This window comes from Rhinolophus ferrumequinum, chromosome 17 (genome assembly GCF_004115265.2).
Source record: "Rhinolophus ferrumequinum isolate MPI-CBG mRhiFer1 chromosome 17, mRhiFer1_v1.p, whole genome shotgun sequence".
NCBI lineage: Eukaryota > Metazoa > Chordata > Mammalia > Chiroptera > Rhinolophidae > Rhinolophus > Rhinolophus ferrumequinum.
In genome coordinates, this window is record NC_046300.1 from 25,312,054 (window position 1) to 25,332,357 (window position 20,304).

General features: G+C 34.5%; 1 protein-coding gene across 2 annotated transcripts in view; it reads right to left on the minus strand.

The window, feature by feature from the left end:
- LOC117037272 (ubiquitin-conjugating enzyme E2 E2) overlaps window positions 1–20,304 on the minus strand; it is a 297,302-nt gene that overhangs the window by 170,120 nt on the left and 106,878 nt on the right. The gene's annotated exons all lie outside the window — the stretch shown is intronic.

Sequence of the window (20,304 nt, forward strand, 5' to 3'; positions counted from 1 at the left end):
CCTAAATTGCTTTGAAAAATGCCTGGTACTTTTTCTCAGATTTTTGAGGATAACCAGGTGGTTTGGAATAATTGCGTATATAAGGTCACATTCCATTCATTTGAAGCTCAGTTTCAGTTTTTCAGGAATTTAACTATTCTTTTTCCTCTTTATTAACTATTCCTCCCAGGAGCTGTTATTCTAAAGGAAAAATATGGTTGTTTTTGTCCAAATGTCTGTTCTGCAATTTATTATTTATATCTTGTTACTTCTGAAAAGGAAATGCATATATAACAATCATTAACATAAAGCACGAAAAACGTGTTAAAAATCATGTGACCATTACAGTCTAAAAACTGTACGTAATAAGACCATTTAAAGGAAAAACGGGAAACAGGACTTATGTAAGGAAAGGAAGAACAATAGTTGCAATAGAAAACTGGGCTCAGGAAAATGTTTGCATTTGGACACAAAACTCAAACTTGGAGCTTTCTGGCAGCCAGTGTTTTTTGCAGATAACAGGTATCTCTGTACAAGAATTCTGTCAGGTAATGTTTTTATTGGCAGATTTTGCAGATAGGATTAGTATTTAGGTGTCCAGGATTAGTAGTTAGGTACCCAGGAGACCACTTCTAGGTGCCAAGCAAATGTATTGAATTAAAGCCTCAAATAACTGATAATTTTAGAGAAAACCAATCCTTTATAAAGACTCCTTGGCACTTTTAAAAAGTGATGACAGGTGTACATACTGTTAGCTCTGGAAAATACAGCTCTGCATTTTGTTATACAGGTGACAAAGTATTTATTCTGAAGCAGAGGTTTGTGGGGGGAAAAATCAGGAAAAGTGTGATGCTGGTAATTTATTCCTATTTTTCCCCACCTCCACCTGCAGGTCCCACTTCTGCATTGATGTTTTGAATATTGAATAGATCATGGTTTCAGCCTTGTTCTGAAGTAGGTAACAGCCCTGGAAGACTCTCTGAGACCAGTGGTTTGCAAACTGGTCCGGGGGGGAGGGTCTTAAAAGGATACCAAATGCAGAGGGTCTTGAGCTTCTAGAGCTTTGAAGAGAAAGTTCTTTTTCAGTTTAAATATTTTAAAACTCCCATGCTTACTACCTCTCTGAGTTAGCAATGTTCAAGAAATATGGTATTTATCTCTGTGCCTCTAAAAGGCTAAAACCCTCAGAGAATAAGTTATAGGTCACCTGAATGGTCAGCATTGAATATTTTCATTTCTTGGAGAACTGAGTTATTAGGGCTAAAACAATAAAAAGAGATTCTGAAATTCCAGATTTGTGATAGGGAGGGGAAACCTTAGGACAGGCTTTCTGGCATAAAATGACTGCACCTACCTGCCTATTTAACTGTTTCACCTAACAGAGAAAAAAATTAAGAAGACCCTATAAAGCTTCCCTAGCATTCATTCTTCTTGATTAGAGTAGTAACAGTAGTGACTGTAAGTATTAAAATTACTTGAACTATATATAGTCCTGTGTATTATTACTGTTAGGAATAGTCATGAGTAGTGGTAGGAGCAGAAGTTTCTAGTAGTAATTTGCAGTCTACAAAGAGTTTATAGTTTACTGTGTGTGTATATATAATGCCATTTAATACTTAAAATAACTGAGCTATATAGATATATTTGTCATCACCCTGTTTAACAGATGAATAAATCAAGGCTTATAGAGATTAAGTAACTAACCTAAGATACCATACATATTAAAACCTGAGACTCAAATTCACTGATCATCTGACTTCGAATCTCGTGTTCTTTCAACTGTATAATTTGTTAAAAGTTTCAGTTGCTGGTGCATTTTGTCCACTAAGAAAGAACAACATTAACTAGATTCTTCATATTACTTAGGGGGAAAAACAAGTTCTCGCCTTATCCAAGGTTTAAATTAGTGTGCACTATCAATCATTAGTAACAAGCCATTTTAGTACGAAAATAGCATGTGATTTTTCTTTTCAAGTTTTAAAAATTTTCTTCATCTTCTTTATTCTAGTAAAACTTACTATTATTTATGCAGTGATTATTTTTATAGCTTTTGTTTTTTGAGATTACGAGGAAGACTTTCGAGAAATGTGTTTATCCAGTCATGTCTTTTGGGCCCTCAACAGCTTTCTCCATCACAGTGGGGCATTGCCACTGGTATAAATATCCTCCACTTGAGTATCAGTGGCACCTACTTTTAGGAAAAAAATTCAGTGTACAAAACCAGACCAAAATATTTGTTTCATCCTTTTCTGATGACCCAAAGTTTCAAAACAAAACAAAATATGGTAACTGAAGAAATATTATAATTCTCAATTATCTTAAATAATCTAGAATGAATTTTGAACAGGGATACATTTTAAAGAAGATTGCAAGCAAGAAAATAATGGCAAACAGTCATTAGCATATTTGTGTGCTAATTAAAAATCAAACATATTATGTTTTTCTTTCTGCTGACAGATTTTCGAAGCATACAGGAGTAACCCTTGTAATGTCTTTTTCTGGATGAGAGCACATTCAGCCACAGGCTCTGGAATGAGGCAATTAGCTATATGATGAAACCAAGAGATTTGCTACTGAGACAAGAATTATCCAGATTAGCTGTCTCTGCTGTTTAAAAGTCAGCTAATTTGTCAGTTTTTTTCTTTGACTTTCTATAGAGATCTCTATCTATGATGCAATGAAGACTTTTATTACACGAAAATTCAGAGAAACAAGGCTATGGGACCTTAAAAGCTCTAGCAAATAACGCACATAAATGACTATCACTCCTAAATATAAAGACTGGTTTTCCAGTTGTAAGAATTATCTAAGCATTCTTCTTCCTCCTTTGGTGTGCTTTGAATGAATGGGTCATTTTGTGGTTCTCAAATATTTTTCCTTAAAGGTTTTATGAGTCATTGGAGTTTGAAGACAGAAGAATTTTGCCATCAATTAGAAAGAAAAAGAAAAAAATTGGGGGAGACTGACTCTGGCTTTCAGTAGTCTCTCTAATCTCTTTCTGCCCTTTCTTTCTGTTGATTTAAATCAAGACAGAGAAAAATTTATTTTGACCAAATCACGAAAATGTTAACGTATTTTTGGGGACGGAGGGAGGAGTAGATTTCTGAATATAATCTACACGATTATTTCTTGGATCAGTAGACTGATACAGACTATCATTTCATGGGAGTGTTAACAGATGTCATACACAAATATGGCTCCATCTTCAAAAAATTGAGATACAAGGAATTAAATTGAAACAGATGTCTTCATTACTGGACTTTTTAGAAAGATATACGCTAATGTCCACTGGAAGGGATATGGTATAAAGAATTTTTTAAAGATACACTTCATCATGGAGTCCTTTATTATGGAATACCTATTAACCTCTCACAGATTGGGAAAATGCTGCCTTTTAAACCAATTTTAAAAAGCAGTAATGCTATAAAATTCCAACTATTTGGTTTGAAATATAAATCACTGATTGAGTCAATTCAAATGTATAAATTCTGCTTTTGAAGAGTATATTAAAAAACAGTTTGTACATGCCAAACTGCAGCTCTGCTCATTGGTAAATTGATAGATAGAATGTACCTAAACATTAAAAAAAAGTTTGACATAAAGTTAAAAAATGAGGCTTAAAATAAAAAGCAAACATTGTGTATATATATATATATATGTGTGTATATATATGTGTGTGTATATATATACTTCATACAATGCTTTGTGAAAATTAGTATTTATTAAAAATGCATTAATCCATCTGTCCGTGACTTATAATAAAATTAATCAAAAGCACAAATGGAAAAACATCCCCTCAGTTTATAGTTTTTGGGTTTTAAATGAATTAAATACCTTAAGTGGGGGAAAAGTAGAAAAATTTTATAAATTTAACAAATCATTTTAATTTTGAATGTATAGGAAGTATTTTTGTTTTAAACCAGGTGGATTTGCTAATAATTCTGTTCAAAACACTGGCTTGCGAGTTGAATTCTTTTAAATGAAATGAAGAGTTAATTTTTTTCTTTAAACAAATGCAAACATGCACTAGTCACATATATTTGAAATAAAGGTTCTTCATAAAACACTAAAGCTAGATTTTGTTTATGGATCTTTTTAAGTACTTTTAATACTACTGTAATTTGATATTTTATTTTATTAATTGAAGCCAAGTTGGGTTTGCCCTAAGTATTCTGAGGCTACATAGGAAACATAACTAGTTTTGAATAAAACTAAAGACATGTTAGAAAATAGTGCCCATCTGATTCTGGAAATGCATGGTGGTGACAGTTGCTCAACAATGTGAATGTACACAATGCCACTGAATGGTATACTTAAAATTCATTAAAATGACAAATGTTATGTTTCTGTATTTTACCACAAATTAAAAGTATCTGATTATAAAAGTAAATTTTTATTATAGAAGATTTAGAACAGTTAAAAACTCAAGAAAGACAACCATGTGAACAATTTGGTGTACCTGGACTTCTCATTTCAATTTTACTTGTTTTAGTGATTTTACATATATTTTATACATTTAAAATAATCTTTCAAGGTTTTAAATATATAGAGTTCATTAGGCTTGCTTTCAACTTACATTTTACACTTACATTTAATCCACAGTAAATATCTGCAGTAATAATATCAAGTATTGTAAAACTTTGTCACTGGAAGCTCATTATTTTTACTTTGTCTTACATTTGGATGCAATAAAAGTGAACACGTAGTTTGCTTACTTCTAACAAAGTAAAATATACATTAATGCATTTTTAATTTTATGAAGTGCACTTACCATCTAGTAAAATTAATTTAATGACTGTTTTACTCAAAAGTCCCAATAATTATTATGAACAGGGTAAAAGGTACAGTTTGACTTTGCTCTTCTTTGCTCAAAATATTGGTGACATAGCAGGTAGTGTAAGTAAGTCTTGATGCCTCAAAATACCAAATACCGTCTTCATCATTCCCAGTTATCAGTGAGTGATTAAAGCAAGACTGGTTCATCTTCTCATGAAATTTGTGCTCTTGGGCAAGACCGTCTCATTTTCACTTATTAAAAGTGAAAAAGGAATACTGTATTTTTAAAATTTCTATAAAGTTCATATTGTTTAGCCCTTATGTTTTTGAAATTGCTAGTTTGCTAATATGTTGCTTTCGGCATTCCAAGGTGCAGGGAAATAATAATTGTATCAAAAAGAAAAAAAGGATGGAGGGGAAAAAGCAGTTGCAATGAACTACATACAGCCCATGTGTCACTTCTTGGGAAATAAAAATACTATTCTGATTTTTACAAATATCTACAAGAATAATAGCCAATCTTCCCAAAATTCTTATAGACAAACTAAATTATTTTGATGGGAAATACATTTAAAGGCCCATTTATGCTTGGTCACAGTTTTCTTCAATCACAATAAAACTTCTGTCAGAATCTACTGAACTGGGAATACAAAATCAATGGCAGTAAGAAAACATCTCAAAATTTTCAATCACCATCTCATTTAAACAGATTGGTCTTTGTATTAGTGTTTAAGTCAACATAAATTATCTTGAATGTAAAACTGCAGCAAGTACACAGCAGGCTAACCCTGATATTGAATATCTTTAAGCAGCTAGATCAAGAACTTTTGGAAGACGAAGAGTTGATAATGATTTTTTATGTGTTTGGATTTTAGGCTTTTTTAAAAAATTATTTTATGGCTCTAGACTCATTGTATAAATCAATATTTACCTTTCCCCATGTTCTATGCAAGAATAGGGCTGCTTACTATCTTGTAGTGGTATTTCCAATACTGTAAGGAAACAATGCAGCAGAAAGGAACCTGAAGTCTCCATATCCATAAAAAATGGTACAAAGGTCAGTTTCTATGAATTGCAGGTAATTACCATGATGCCGTGCCAGCATCTACCTAACATTTTTTGGTAGTAGTACTTTTTAGTTCATTTATTTGCTGATTTAGGATTCAGGCATTCATTCATTCATGAACAACTGAGCCCTGTTAGCATGCAGTACAGTTTCAGGTACTGGGAATAAAACAATGGGCAGTACAGACAAAATCCGTTCCTTGAAGAAGTTCCTAATCCAGCGGGGAGAGCCGGCTTTGAAGAAGTAATGTGTTTAGTATAAATTGTGATTGAGAAATGCCAGTGCGTTAGGATGCTTTATCAATTCTATTTTATGGGCACTTGAGTAGTTTCCACTTTGGGCTTATAACATTTATTACTCTTATATAATACTTAAAAATGGATTAAAAAACCAGAAATGCCAACCATATCTAGTTTTCAAAAGAACAGTTTTTACATTGGCAAATGATTTTACTATGCTAATTTCTCCACAAGTTTTCTCCTTCCTTACGACTTCTCCCCCCTAGTTCTGATTTATCAGGAATCTGCAGATCTGGGTATGTCTAACTATGTTATTTTTTACTTTCAACCCTTTTGCTTCAAACAGAAGTACTTTGCTTTATCTGGTTCAGAGATATTCACTCCCTCTCATGGTGGTTGTCATTTCACAACAGAGGCAGCCCTCACTCTCCTTTTTCCAACCTCAGAGACACTTACAAACCTGTCAAAATACATTCTGAAAAACTTTCCCAGAGGTCACATATTGGGCAACTCCTGCTGTCTGTAATAAAGAAACCAAAAGCTCATATAAAAAGCCTCAGAGCCATAAAACTCCTTGCACCTTAGTAATTAATGTAATTTTGGGCAGATTTTATGAAGCAAGCTAATGCCTTAAAACTGCTTTTGTTTATCTTAATATAAGTGAGTATAATCACCTCCACAGCTATCATCATTTCCCACTGTCTCTCTGAGTTGCTTTCCTGCAGGATCCCCCAGCAAGCAATGAGTGAATGGATGAAGAATTGAGAATTAAAGTATGGATGTTAATGAGATAGCATGGGGTGAGGTAAGTGATAAAGTGTAAAGAAATGCAAAGTAAGGACTGCTTATACACCCTTTATTGGAGACAGTCTTCACAGCAGGATCCTAAGCAAATTATTAAAATGTGATTTAAGTGTATTAAATAAATACTTGTCAAAGATATCTCTTTAAAAAACACACCTACTTCTGTTTTATCTTTATTCCAGTCTTGTAGACTTACATTGTTCTGCAATTGTTTAACATGTCTGTCTGTCTCTTTTTCTAGACTAAGCTCCTTTGAGGGTGGGTATTACACTATTAAATTTTGTATATCTAGCATCTAGCACTTAAGTGATCAATAAACATATGATGAATTAGGAATAAATTAATCAAATGAGAACATAATTTTTGAAACATAGTTTGTGGAGAGAAAACAAACATTGCTTATGTAAGGTATTATTGTTCTGAACTCAATCGTAGACCCTTGCCCAAGTCTACAATCTTGAATGGTGGAAACATTTTCATGAAATCGTGGAAGAATTAGAGAGAAGTTTTGCCCTTTAACAGGTGTTTGTCAGTATGGCTGCACCAGTTTGCACAGGTCTAGTTCTGCCTCTAAATAGACATTAACCAATTGTGATTAATTTGAACTTGGAAACTACATGCCTGTAAGTGGAACTGACCTTTGTAAACTGAATATAAGTGTGGTTGTAACAAACAGAAAATTGAATATTAAAGCTATATAATTGGGAAGGGTTAGGTCAGCTCACTCTTGACGACTGTGACTTGTTCATTTTCTGCATATCTTGTGTATTCCAGTCCTAGTGGCTATTAAAATTTAGCTTACTAAAATGAGCACAACATTTTACAGAGTTTAGCAGCTCTCAGCACAGTAAATTCAGTATTTTTTTTGGTCCTTATCATTTGTTACATGTCATTTACTATATGTGGTTTAAAAAATAACATGGTAAAACATTCGTGGTAATCATAAAAACCAACACATTTTGTTATTATGTAACTAAAAATGAACCTGAATTCCATCTTAATACCATTGACTACTCACAAAATTGTCATGGCAGAAAATGGGTATAGGAAGAATAAGTCACTGAAATATAAAAAATTAAAATACAGACCTCAAAAATTAGAAACCACTAAATTGATCAATTGTTTTGCCTATTGTCAGGTTAAGCATTCAAATTACCTTCATAAAATAATCTTCACAATCCGTTCTTGGGCAACTGCCGCTGTACATCTGATTAATATATAAACAGGATACAGATATTCTCGTTTTGATTACTAACATAGTTTCTTTCATTCTTTACAATTCTGTATTTAAAGTTAGCAGAGCCTCAGGCATCGTTTGGGTAGGAAAGTCATAAATAAACTGCTATTAGAATACCAGGGAGGAAGAAAAAAACAAGTCACTAAGAGCACCCAGAAGCAGCTAAGGGTTTTCAGCCCTGGTTGAGCTAACCAGTCATGGCGCTGGGACAGAAAGCAGTTCTGTAGGACTCACCTGTTGTCCTACTGGAACACATTCCCTCCCTGTTGTTTTCAAGCCTCACTAACTCTGGTTTCCCTTTCCTTAAAAGGTAGTTTCTAACAAGCTGTTTCTTTTACAGCTAAAAATTAATAGTGAGAGAAAACTGGCAGCTTGTTGAGTTTCAACAGAAGTCTTTTGTTAGACATAGATGAATATTATTTTTTGATTAAAATGAAATAGTCAGCTATGTGGAAATTTGTCCTACATTTGTTAAATACCTTCAGTTGAGTTACTATTCTAGAACAGTAAAAGATTAGCACCTTTCACTTATAATTAATTAACCTACTGGGTCCAGATGTAGCGTTCAGATACTATCATCACAGCATCACATACAGGTTGAAAATGACATTTTCCCAACTATAAAGACACAACTTTCAGTGAAATATATTTAGGTGTCAGTGATCTGCAAGCTGTCCACTAGTTGAGACATGACGTTCTTTTGTCACGATACTAGTGAAGTTTTAGCTATACAAGTATATACATTTACAAAAGCATTCATTATTTCACTAAAGACTATAATGCAGTGCGTATTAATAAATAAGATGATCTCTTGTGTAAATACTATCCCCAAACTGTATTTAGTGGTGTTTTCCTTTAGTATCAATAAAATTCTATTCACAACACTAGAAAAACATGGAACTTTTTCATGTTTTCAGCAGGTTTCTTTTTTCACTCATCAGAGAGTTGTGAACAATTATAGAGAAAACACTACTATTTCCTTTAGCATCCTGGGAAACATGGTTCATTCCTGAAAACTTCTGATTCACCTGCCTTCTGAAGGACGACTCAAGTGCCAACTTGCTTAACAAGGGAGGAGAGGACCCTAAAGAGGAACAGACATTTTCATATACTGAGTAATTAATCAAAAGAAATTGTTTTAAATGAGAATATGTGTGAGATACCTTTTTAAAAAGCAAGGATGAATATTTTATACTATGGCAACCTGTAACTAGAAAGAGATCAGTTTAGAAAATAAAGTTATTTTTTTATTGCACACCCTCGATTGGGACGGGTCAATTCATACCTCTTATGCTAGAAAATGTCGAATTATAACAGTGTCACATCCCCATAGAATTTAAAATTCCTGATCTATAAATTCTGCTTTGCATGAATAATACTGTGAATTCCTCCTTTTTCTACAGCATTACCCTTAAAGGATAATCCCATGCTATCATTCATGTGTCTCTGTTGACTGACCACATAAAACAGTGTATGTAGTGTGTACATTGCCTCTATAACTACATTAAGAAAAATTTAGCTTTCATGTAAATGTTCTAAGATTTTCTGAATTTTATTGTTAGATATTCTGCCATCTCTTAAAGTTTTTATTTTACATACAAAGCTGCCAGTTCTGAGCAGCAGAGGTAGGCTCTGGATTGTCCTCAGGACCAGGGGAAAGCAGTGAGTCAGAAACTAGAAAGAAGATCAGGTAACAGGATGGTTTATACCCAGTGTAATCAGATGATCAAGAGTCTACGCCAAACAGGCACCTACAAAGCACGAAAAGAGTCACTTGGTTGTAAAGTAGACAAATCTTTCATGCTCATTCAAAAACAAATCCCAGAATTGCACAGACCAAACCTGCAGTTCAGCACAGCTAGGTGAGTGAAAGAGGACGTGAGGTTAGAACAAGGCTACATCCTGACAGCAGCCTATGGTGGTACATTCTGACACTAACTACAGACAAATTCCTCCCTTTGTCGATTATTTCATCTCTTCTTATACCCAAGTGTATTCCTTGACTTCATTTCATCTTTGTTTTAAATAGTCCCCAATATGTTTTCCTCTACTCCTTATCAGTATCCTTTAGTGTGTAAAATTTTTGCCTGGGATTATTCTCCTTTCAGAAAACCTCATATAAAGGCCAGGTAGCATTGGGAACTATCCCTTGGTGGAAGAACAAACATTACATCTCTGTTATCAGTCGGAATAGTCGAAGTCATGCTGTATAACAAACAACATCAACATTTCAGTTATTTACACAATAGAAGTTTCTCACTACACATATACACTGTGCACCTGGGTGATTCGCCTGGGTGATTAGAAACACCTAATACTGTCACAGACGTCCACGTGGGTCGTTTAGTAATCCAGGCTGCTTTGATCTTATGGGCATGATTGTCACAGCAGGGAACAAGAAAACAGAGGGCTGTACATTGGCAATTAAATGCTTTGACAGGCCCAATTCCCATTGTCCAGAAATTGTCTATTGGTCTTGCTCAGCTGTAAAGAGGATGGAAGTATAATCCTTCCATGGGCCAGTAGGACTACAGAACCAGAATGAGTAAATACTAATTCATCAACACACCCTGCTTAGACAATGAAAAGTTTACACCCTGATTACTGATTTCTGGAAAGCAAGAAATTGTAATGTCTGTTACCTTAATTTTTTTCTTGTTTGTTATCTGATCACTTACTTAAGTCCTTCTTCTAAAGGGCCAGTTATTACTTACTAAGTCTTGGGAATGCCAGTCCCTGGAGAAGTGTATATATGTGTATGAGTGTGTATATGGATATAAACACAAATGAGATTTCAAGCATATCCATAGAAAATACTTAATAAGTAATTGATTCCTTTCTAATTCCCAGTAGTACCCAGGATAACAGGCAGATTTAAGATTTTTTAAAAATCTGTCTTAATTGTGCACGTGGAATTATATTCTGAAGAGTATTTGATAAATCTGGAAGCATAGCCTTTCCCATTAAAGCCATTAATTCTACATGAGAACTCTCCATCAGGAGATACTTTTTTCAGAAAATAGATATACTGAATGGAGAGATAACTAAAAAGAACTATAGAAATTGTAGGTGTACCTTTTGGGGGGATTTGACTCTAGAGATACTGTCTTACTCTTAATGTTTCCTAAATGTGTATCATCTACATTTAGGCAGAAATTCCGCATCTTCAAAGACAAAAGAAAAACTATTTTAAAAAAAGGAAGAAAACTGATGGCAGGACCACTTCAAAAACATATTTATCTATTCCAGTTAGCCTTTTGTTGTTCGCTAGTGAAGTAGCGATTGAAATATACATATATATATACATATATATATATATATACACACATATATATAAACATATATATATATATATATATGTATAATCTCAATATGGAAAGGTCTGTTAAAATGCCCATGCGATATATACAATATTGTAGTTACTCTGCATTGATCAAATGTCTCAGAGCAAAACAAATATAGTGAACTAAGTTTTTAAAAAATATTCTGTATATGATGACTCATAAAATTCATTAAGTCCTGCCAAAAAAGTTAGTGTAGAAACACCTAATATTGTCACAATAAAATATTCTACATAAAAATCTCTTTAAAATAAGTGGTAAAAAATGAGTTTTGAATAGTTCCATCAAAGATATCAATAGTACCGCTGCAAAAATAAATGACGTTAATAGTAGAGACTTTTATCTTAGGACTTCAGAATCAAATGGATATACTTGTTCTAAAACAAAAAAATTACAAAGTAAGTTATTAAATTGTATGGTTAAAGATAATCATTTTCCTTATATCTCTTTTATTTAAAAAGTAGCGGTCAGAATATCACAAGGGAACTGAAAACAAAGTCTTTAAATACCTAAATATTTGTTTCTAAGGAAAGTAAACAGCACACCATATGCTTGAAATTAATGTGCTGCAAATGAACATGGATTAAGTATTGCTTATGTCAAGGCATGGTAACTTATTTACGATACATTGTATTTCATTCGCTCCTATTGCAACCCCGTGAGAATTGAGGCTCAGATATAGTCAGTAAGTTAATTAGCTGAGGGCACTAAGTATTAGAAGTAAAAGTTAAACCCTTTTCACTATCCTCTGCTATTTCTGAGATTTCAGGTTGGCGTGGGCGTGCCAAGGACCAGTGGACTGACCGTGACGCAGCCAAGACCTGAGCCCACTCTGCAGTCAGCCCTCTTTTTAACTAACCAGCATCACAGGCCTTACATTTCTTTCAGAGATCTTTCTTTGCTGCTTTTCACAGACTCTAGATAAACGATTACTTCTGTGTTTCTGCTCGTGTTTCATGTTTCGTGCACTCCTTCGGGACTGTGGTGTTGCTAAGGGTGGTGGTCCTGTCAGCTCTAGCGTAGCATCTGCTTCGAGAAACATCATTCCGGCAAGATTTTAGAGTGCGGACTGCTATGGACAGGTTTGTACCAGGCAGTAGATTCTGGAGAGATAACCTCGGTTTCTCAGGCCTGAGTCATGTATGAATGGGCTGGCGTTAGCTCACTGTGCAAGTTTCTTTTCTAAACATGGCACTATCTACTTGTTCCTCTCCTTGGAATTAAATGAAAAGTAACTTCTGAATAACTTCTCATGACCTCTAAAACTGGTATCTGTGGACTTTGCAAACAGCTTTGATGATAGCATATTTGAAATGAACCTTGATCTACAAAATAAACATTTGTAGCATGTTAAAAGCCAATACTTAAGATACAGAAATTTATTTTTTGCCTTTCCCTGGACATTGCAAAATGATACGTTTTATCTTTGTGTAATTCTTAATTCTCTGTAGCTGAGCACTAAGATGCTTATACACATACATACACACACACACACACACACAATAATAATATATATATTTAAGCATTTTAATTATTTAAAAAATTATACTTGCATCTTGAGGACACTTTGAAAATTTGGAATTCCAATGCACTTAAAAGGGAAAAGTTTATGATGTATAAATAATGAAATTAAATATGAATTAGATTTGTAAAATCTGAATGTAGGAACAAATTCCTGAATGCTCAGGAATACGGAGAAGACCTCTGAGCTGCCAAACAGCCCCTCACTTGGCTCCAGGGTGGTCGTCAGTGTTAGTATTTGCTGGTTTAACATGCGTGTTTAATTGGTTTCCCGTATGTATCAACCTTCAGTTCTTTCTGCAGATTAGAAGACGTATCCTATAGATGATGTAATCCAGAATTGTACACCTGAAATCTATGTAATTTTACTAACAATTGTCACCCAAATAAATAAATAAATAAATAAATAAATAAATAAATAAATAAATAAATAAATAAATAAAGACGTATCCTTACCTGGAAAGGCCTACAGTAATGAATTCTTGGAAAGAGCATCTTAAGCATTTGAAAAGCACTGGAAGCTGTCCTTGTTATATTATAGCACAGAGTGATGATCAATGCTCCAAAGTCTCACCCTTAGTTACTCAAAAGTTTAACAAGTATGCTTAATACACTCTGCACAGTAAGAAAAAGAGTACTGTACTTTAGAAAGATGTTTTTTTTTTTTAAAGTTGTCAATGTTAAAAAACAGTCTGAGTCCTTCCTCCGCACCTCCTTCCTTCCTCCACATGACAAAGATTAATTGCATTTCTGCAGTGTGCCAGACCTATACTGAGTGCTGTGGATGCAAAGATGAATAAAACAAGTTCTTTGTCCTCAAAGTCTTTGCTATGTAATGGTTCAAAGAAACATATAAGCAAATAATTCAAATTCAATATAGTATATTCTGTTGGTTGTGTTCTAAATACTACTGAGAGCCAAGAGGAAAGGATAATGAAATCTTCCTGAGGAGGTGTGGGAAAGACCTACCAGCACCAGCACTTCAGAATCATGGTGAGTTTTCCAGTTAATACTTCATTTTCCAGTAATATCAGATAAATGAGGTATAGTTATATTTGGAAAGACTACTAGCTTGGGATTTACCATGGTATATTGCTTTGGGAATTCAGCCTGTTTCAAACAAAAATTAAAAGTTAATTTCAGTCTGAAGATGGCCTTTTTGTAAATTTTGTATGAAGTAATTTGAACTACCCAGAGAAATTTTTTGTAAGTTTAAGATATTGTTGGATATTCTTTATATAGCCATAGAACCACTTTATATAAAATCATCTATTTGACTGTGAAGGAAAATAACAGAGTACCATCTTCATCACCTTATGTAATTTAAATTTTTAAATAATTTGTATACAAACTTTGTTTCATATACAGTAGGAATTTATTCTCTGAGGATAATTCCATGAAAAAGGCTCCTTAAAGTAAAATCACTTAAAACTAGGACCAAACATTCAGAATAAGTTGTAAAAAATTAAACTAAAATTTAGAAAACTGAATTGATTTTAATTCAATTAAGAAAATTTGTAATATAACTGAAACAGTGTTCTAATTAGTAAGACAGTGAAAATTGAGTGCTTTATTAACACAATTTTTGTATGCTTGATAGTACATTAGGCTTTTCACTGAATATTTGACTTACAGTTATGGTAATACATCATTTTTACAAAAAACGTTAAGGTGCTTTCATCAGTTTTTCTAAGGACCTCTCTTAGTCCTCTGATAGTTACGTCATTTTAAAAAACTTACTCTGTCATCATCCTTGTTGGTTTTATCATTTATCAGTGGTTTGGAATGTAATCTCAGGGTTCTCCATCATTACTTTAATTCATTTCATGAAACCTTTTGAATGATCTCCCGTTTCACTTTATAACTGAATTTAATTACCTTGTATTTGTTGAGAAACCAATGTCTTTGATGGGGGGGGGGGGGTGTGTGTGTGTGTGTGTGTGTGTGTGTGTGTGTGTGTGTGTGTGTGTGTGTGTATGTACGCACGCACACACTAGTATTAAACAGACAAGTAACATTTGAGTTAAGATTGATTTTGTAAGTGGTCATTTCATTAATATTTTCATTTTGTGATAGTTACCCTATGTATTTTTTTTAACTGTAGGAATTGTATGAATTAATAATTAACATTTCATTTAATCTCATATTATTATGTATGGAACTCGCTTTATAAAAATTATAATCCTAATGTAGAAACCAAATTTTAAAATGATAAAGATGATGATGATGGTGATGGCTGCCATTTGTGAAGTTCCTACTCTGTGCCAGTTGCTCTAAGAGTTAGTTTATCTAGTAATCCTTCCCACAACCTAGCAAAGTCAATGTTAATCATCCGAGTTCATGGATGAAGAAACTGAGGAAATTCACACAAGTGACGTGTAAAGACAAGCCATTCTAATTCTCAAGTTTGTGCTCTTGAAACATTATTTCTCTCTTTGGTGTAAAGAAGCATTCAGAGATTTCCCTTATAAATTAAAATATGGGGGTTTTGTGCATGTAATTTAAAATATTTTTTCGTGCATACAAACTTCATAAAAATTTGCTTAGTCCACAGTTGTAGAAATAGAATACAGTTTTAGTTTTCTATACATTGGCTACTAAGAATCTTGTAAAAATTATGTTTCTTCCTCTTTTTTTGTTACTGAGCGATATTCGACAAATATATACATATCCTTGGTTTCAGCAGATTCAAGAGTCAAAATGAAATGGAAGACGTAAAATTAATGAAATGGGATTTTTAAAACAAACTTCATAAAATATATTGTTTTTAAAAATTGCTTGACATTATGAAATTCATCTAATTCTAATACCTTCCTATTTTTGAAGAGAATGGTACATCATTTTCCAATGTCTATTTAATGGAAAACTGTGGTTGCCATTGGAATTGTAGTTATTTTACCATGTATATTTTTCTATAACCCATTATTCTAGAATACCAGGATTCAGCTTTGATATATGCATGAGTTGAATGGAAGAAATATAGGTATTTTACAGTCTTTTATAATTTCAGTATCTGGAATTTCACATACTAGTCTCAACTCATCCTATGGTGAATTTTCAGTTGTTTATAAAGTTTTATTTCTCATTTAAAGAGCAGCTCTGATCATGGCCTTTAGTCAAAACTGCTGTTTTTACTGTTAAAAAAAATCTCTTCAACATCAAACAGCATATGAGGAAGGAGTCTAAAAGCAGCCTGTTAGTCAGGCAAAAGAACTCTGTGGTCCCAAGAATAATGGCCTTCCTGGAAAAATGCCACTTCAGATGAGTGAAACGTCAGAAGTTACGCCTTTATTGCCTTGAGTTTTTTCCCTCTTGTCCTCTAGCATGTATAATTAAATAATGATACATTTCTTATGTATAGCACAAGGTGTTACTGAGATGTCTTTCAGGCTTAGATCTTTTAGTTTCTCTTATTCTCTCCTAAGAAAAATAATGGAATTCCATTCTTTAAAACTGCCAGTTTCTCCCAAGTTATTGTTTCACATACGTATCATCATATTTTTGGTACATCATGTCCCTAGCAACTTGCTGTATTATTATTTCTGACTCAGCATATCGCAAAACTATCAAACTGCTGAGGCATTAAGCAGGCTTTTTGGATATGCTGTTAGGAACATGGAAATTGTCACACTGAAACCAGCCATCACATCTGGTTTTCTGCTCTGAACACAGCTGTCATGCATCAGGGGCAGGTCCCTCCAATTGCCTACCTGGGCACTCATGTACAGAGGGAGAAATTTCATTCTGATTGCGTCCGATGATCTTTTTATGCCCCGAAGCATGAGGACTCATCTTCTGTACTTCTAGCCTACTAAGAATAACTGCACGTATATTCATATTTATGTATGTCCCTAACCCCTAACCAAAACTTCTACACTGGGAAGTTTAGACCAATTTTAGGTTAATTTTATATAATCTTTTTTAAAAAATCCTCTCACTTTTTTGCAACAGCATTACTGCCAGAAGAACACAGGTGTCATGAAAACCCCTACTAAATTTAAGCCAAAATGGGAAAAGAAAAAAATCGTATCAACGCATCTTCATTGGACACACAGATTTGGGCAAGTCTACCACTCGTGGCCACCTGATCTACATGTGGTATAATCCACCAAAGCAGCAGCGAAATATTTAAGGAGGAGGCTGCTGAGATGGGAAACGGTTCCTTCAAGCAGCCTGGGTCTTGGATAAATTGAAAGCTAAATGTGAGTGTGATAACACCACTGATAGCTCCCTGTGGAAATTCAAGTCTAGCAAGTATTACGTGACCATGGTTGAAGCCCCAGGATACAGAGACTATCAAAAACATGTCTGCAGGCACCTCTCAGGCTGACTACACTGTCCTGATTGTTGCTGTTGGCGTTGATGAATTTGAAGCAAGAAGCTCCAAGAATGGGCAGACCAGTGAGTGAGCACGCCCTTCTGGCTTACACACTGAGCATGAAACCACTAATCATGGGTGTTAACAACATGGATTACGCTGAGCCACCTTACAGCTAGAAGACATACAAGGAAACAGTTAAGGAGGTCAACACCTACATTAAGAAAACTGGCTACAACCCTGACACCATAGCACCTATGCCAATTTCTGGTTGAAATGGTGACACCATGCTGGAGCCAAGTACTAACATGCCTTGGGGTTCAAGGAATGAAAAGTCACCCGTAAAGATGGTAATGCCACGGTGCTTACATCCTACCACCACCATATCTAACCGACAAGCCCTTGTGTCTCCCCCTCCAGGACGCGTACAAAATTGTTGGTACTGGCACTGTCCTTGTACTCACACCTGGTATGGTGGTCACCATCACTCCAGCCAACGTGACAACTGAAATAAAGTCTGTTGAAATGCACCATGAAGCTTTGAGTGAAGCTCTTCCTGGGGACAATGGGGACTTCAATATCAAGAACAAGTCTGTCCAAACTGTTTTCGCGGCAATCTGGCTGAGAGTAAAAATGACCCACCAATGGCACCAGCTGATTATCATGAGCCATCCAGGCCAAATCAGTGCTGGCGATGCACCAGTGCTGGACTGTCAAACGGCTCACACTGCTTGCAGTTTTGCTGAGCTGAAGAAGACTGACTGCTATTTGGGGAATAACCTGGAAGATGGCTCCAAATTCTTAAAATTTGGTGATGCTTCCATGGTTGATATGGTTTCTGGCAAGCCTATGTGTGTTGAGAGCTTCTGTGAGTATCCTCCTCTGGGTCGTTTTGCTGTTTGTGACATGTGATAGTTGCTGCGGGTGTCATCAAAGCAGTGGACAAGAAGGCTGCTGGAGCTGGCAAGGTCACCGCGCCTGCACAGGAAGCTCAGAAGGCTAAACGAGTATTATGCCAAATACCTGCCACCTCAGTCTTAATCAGTGGTGGAAGAACAGTCTCAGAATTGTCTCCACTGGCCATTCAAGTTTAAAAGTAAAAGACTGGTTAATGATAACAGTGCATCATAAAAGCTTCAGAAGGAAAGGTGATGTTTTGTGGACGTGTGTGTGTGTGTGTGTGTGTGTGTTTTAAATCATTAGTTTTTTAAATCAGTACTTTTTAATGGAAACGACTTGAGCAAAAATCTATCACAGAATTTTGAGACCTGTTAAAACAAAGTTTAATGAGAATACAAAAATCTCAAATCTTAGATATTTTATATCTGTTGCCTCTTTAAATACTAATATCCTCATGAGGGAAATGGAAAATATAAGCTCTTTCCCAATGAGCTGTGAAATTTTCTCAAAAGTTCTATCAACTCAGTCTCCAGAACACATTTCCGCTCTTTTCTGTTTTGTTTCCCCCCCTTTTTTTTAACCAAAAACAGGGTTTTAAAAAATTTTGCGTTTAGTAGTCCTAAATGACCGTTTCTTTATTTTTTCCCTTAATCTGTCTACGGACTTTTTGTCTTTTCTCAGTTCTGTATTATTTTTCGATCAGATTTCCTTTTCTGACTTGTCTTTAGTTTGTCCCTGTTTTGAATTACCATCTGAACTTTCCTGTAGCACTTTAGTGAGACACTGTTCAGCGTGAGTTCGGTAGACACCGATCCCTGCTACCTACCAGCTTAGAGTCAAAACAAAGTATTGAAATGGATTAACTATTGATAACAATGGTGACTTAAATCATTAAAGAAACATTAACTAACCTTAAAAGAAACTAAGCCCCATTATAGTAATAGGAATCCAGGAAGGGAATGTCCTGGTATTACATATATAGCCTTTCCAAATAAAAAAAAGTATTCCAGGAAATACAATCAAATTCATGATAGTCAAAGGCTTTCTAAATGAATTTTACTACATTTTCATAGGAATGGTGTGAAAGGAAGAATGGATAGATGTGTTCTGTGAAATGGTAAGAAAACAGTGAAGTGTGAGAATGGCATTTTAATATTTAAGGACTTCGGTTGTAAATGGAGGAAATCATAAACTCCACCAGTGGTGGAGGTAAATTATTGGATTCATTTGAAATAGGAAGATGGAAGTTCTAGAAAAGGAGATGAAGACAATCAAAGAATACCTCTGGGGAAGATACCAAGAGGGAGATGAACAGGCAAATGAAAACTGTTCTTGAGGGCAGCTTCCTTTTAAAAAGGAAAGGGAGTGGAAGTGAAAGCAAAAAGAAAAAACAAATAAGGCTGTTGCTTATAAAATTTTAAAAGTTTTTAAAGATGGACTAGTGATTACAGTGTGAGAGACTAGCATTTTTTAATATGTAATGGAATCTAAAATCAGTTGTGAACGTATTTTTAATGGATTTTTTTGAGTTGTTAAATACCTATACCCTACAGACAGCATTATGGGTATTTTACATTTTTCATTCAATGTCAGTGATTGGTTCCTTATATTTTCTCAATTATATATATCCCCAAAGAAGCAAGTTTTCTGCAACTGTGTCCTTGTTATTTATTTACTTATCCATAAAATAAGAGCTGCTTTTCACTTAATAGGACATGAGGAAATAGGAGAATTGTTCTTTGAAAGGAGAAGCAGTGGGAGGCATTCAACAATCCTGTAATTTTGAAACAGATAACGGTAGTTCATATAGAACTGGAGGTGAATTGGGGTTAACTAGAAAACCAAATTTCTGGATGATAACAGACAAGGTTTTGAGAGGATGAGGGAACTTTCTGGGTTGCTGATAATGTTCAGTACTTTGATCAGATTGCTCATTACATGGGTTTATTCCTATATTAAAAGTCACTGAGCTGTGTAATGTTATCAATAAAACTTAATATTTACACATTTTTCTGTATGTAAATTATATCTTAATTTTTAAAAGAGAAACTCATTTGACTTCTAATGGGTGCTTCAGACTAAGATACAGCTTTAATTTTTATTATTTCTACTAGATATACACT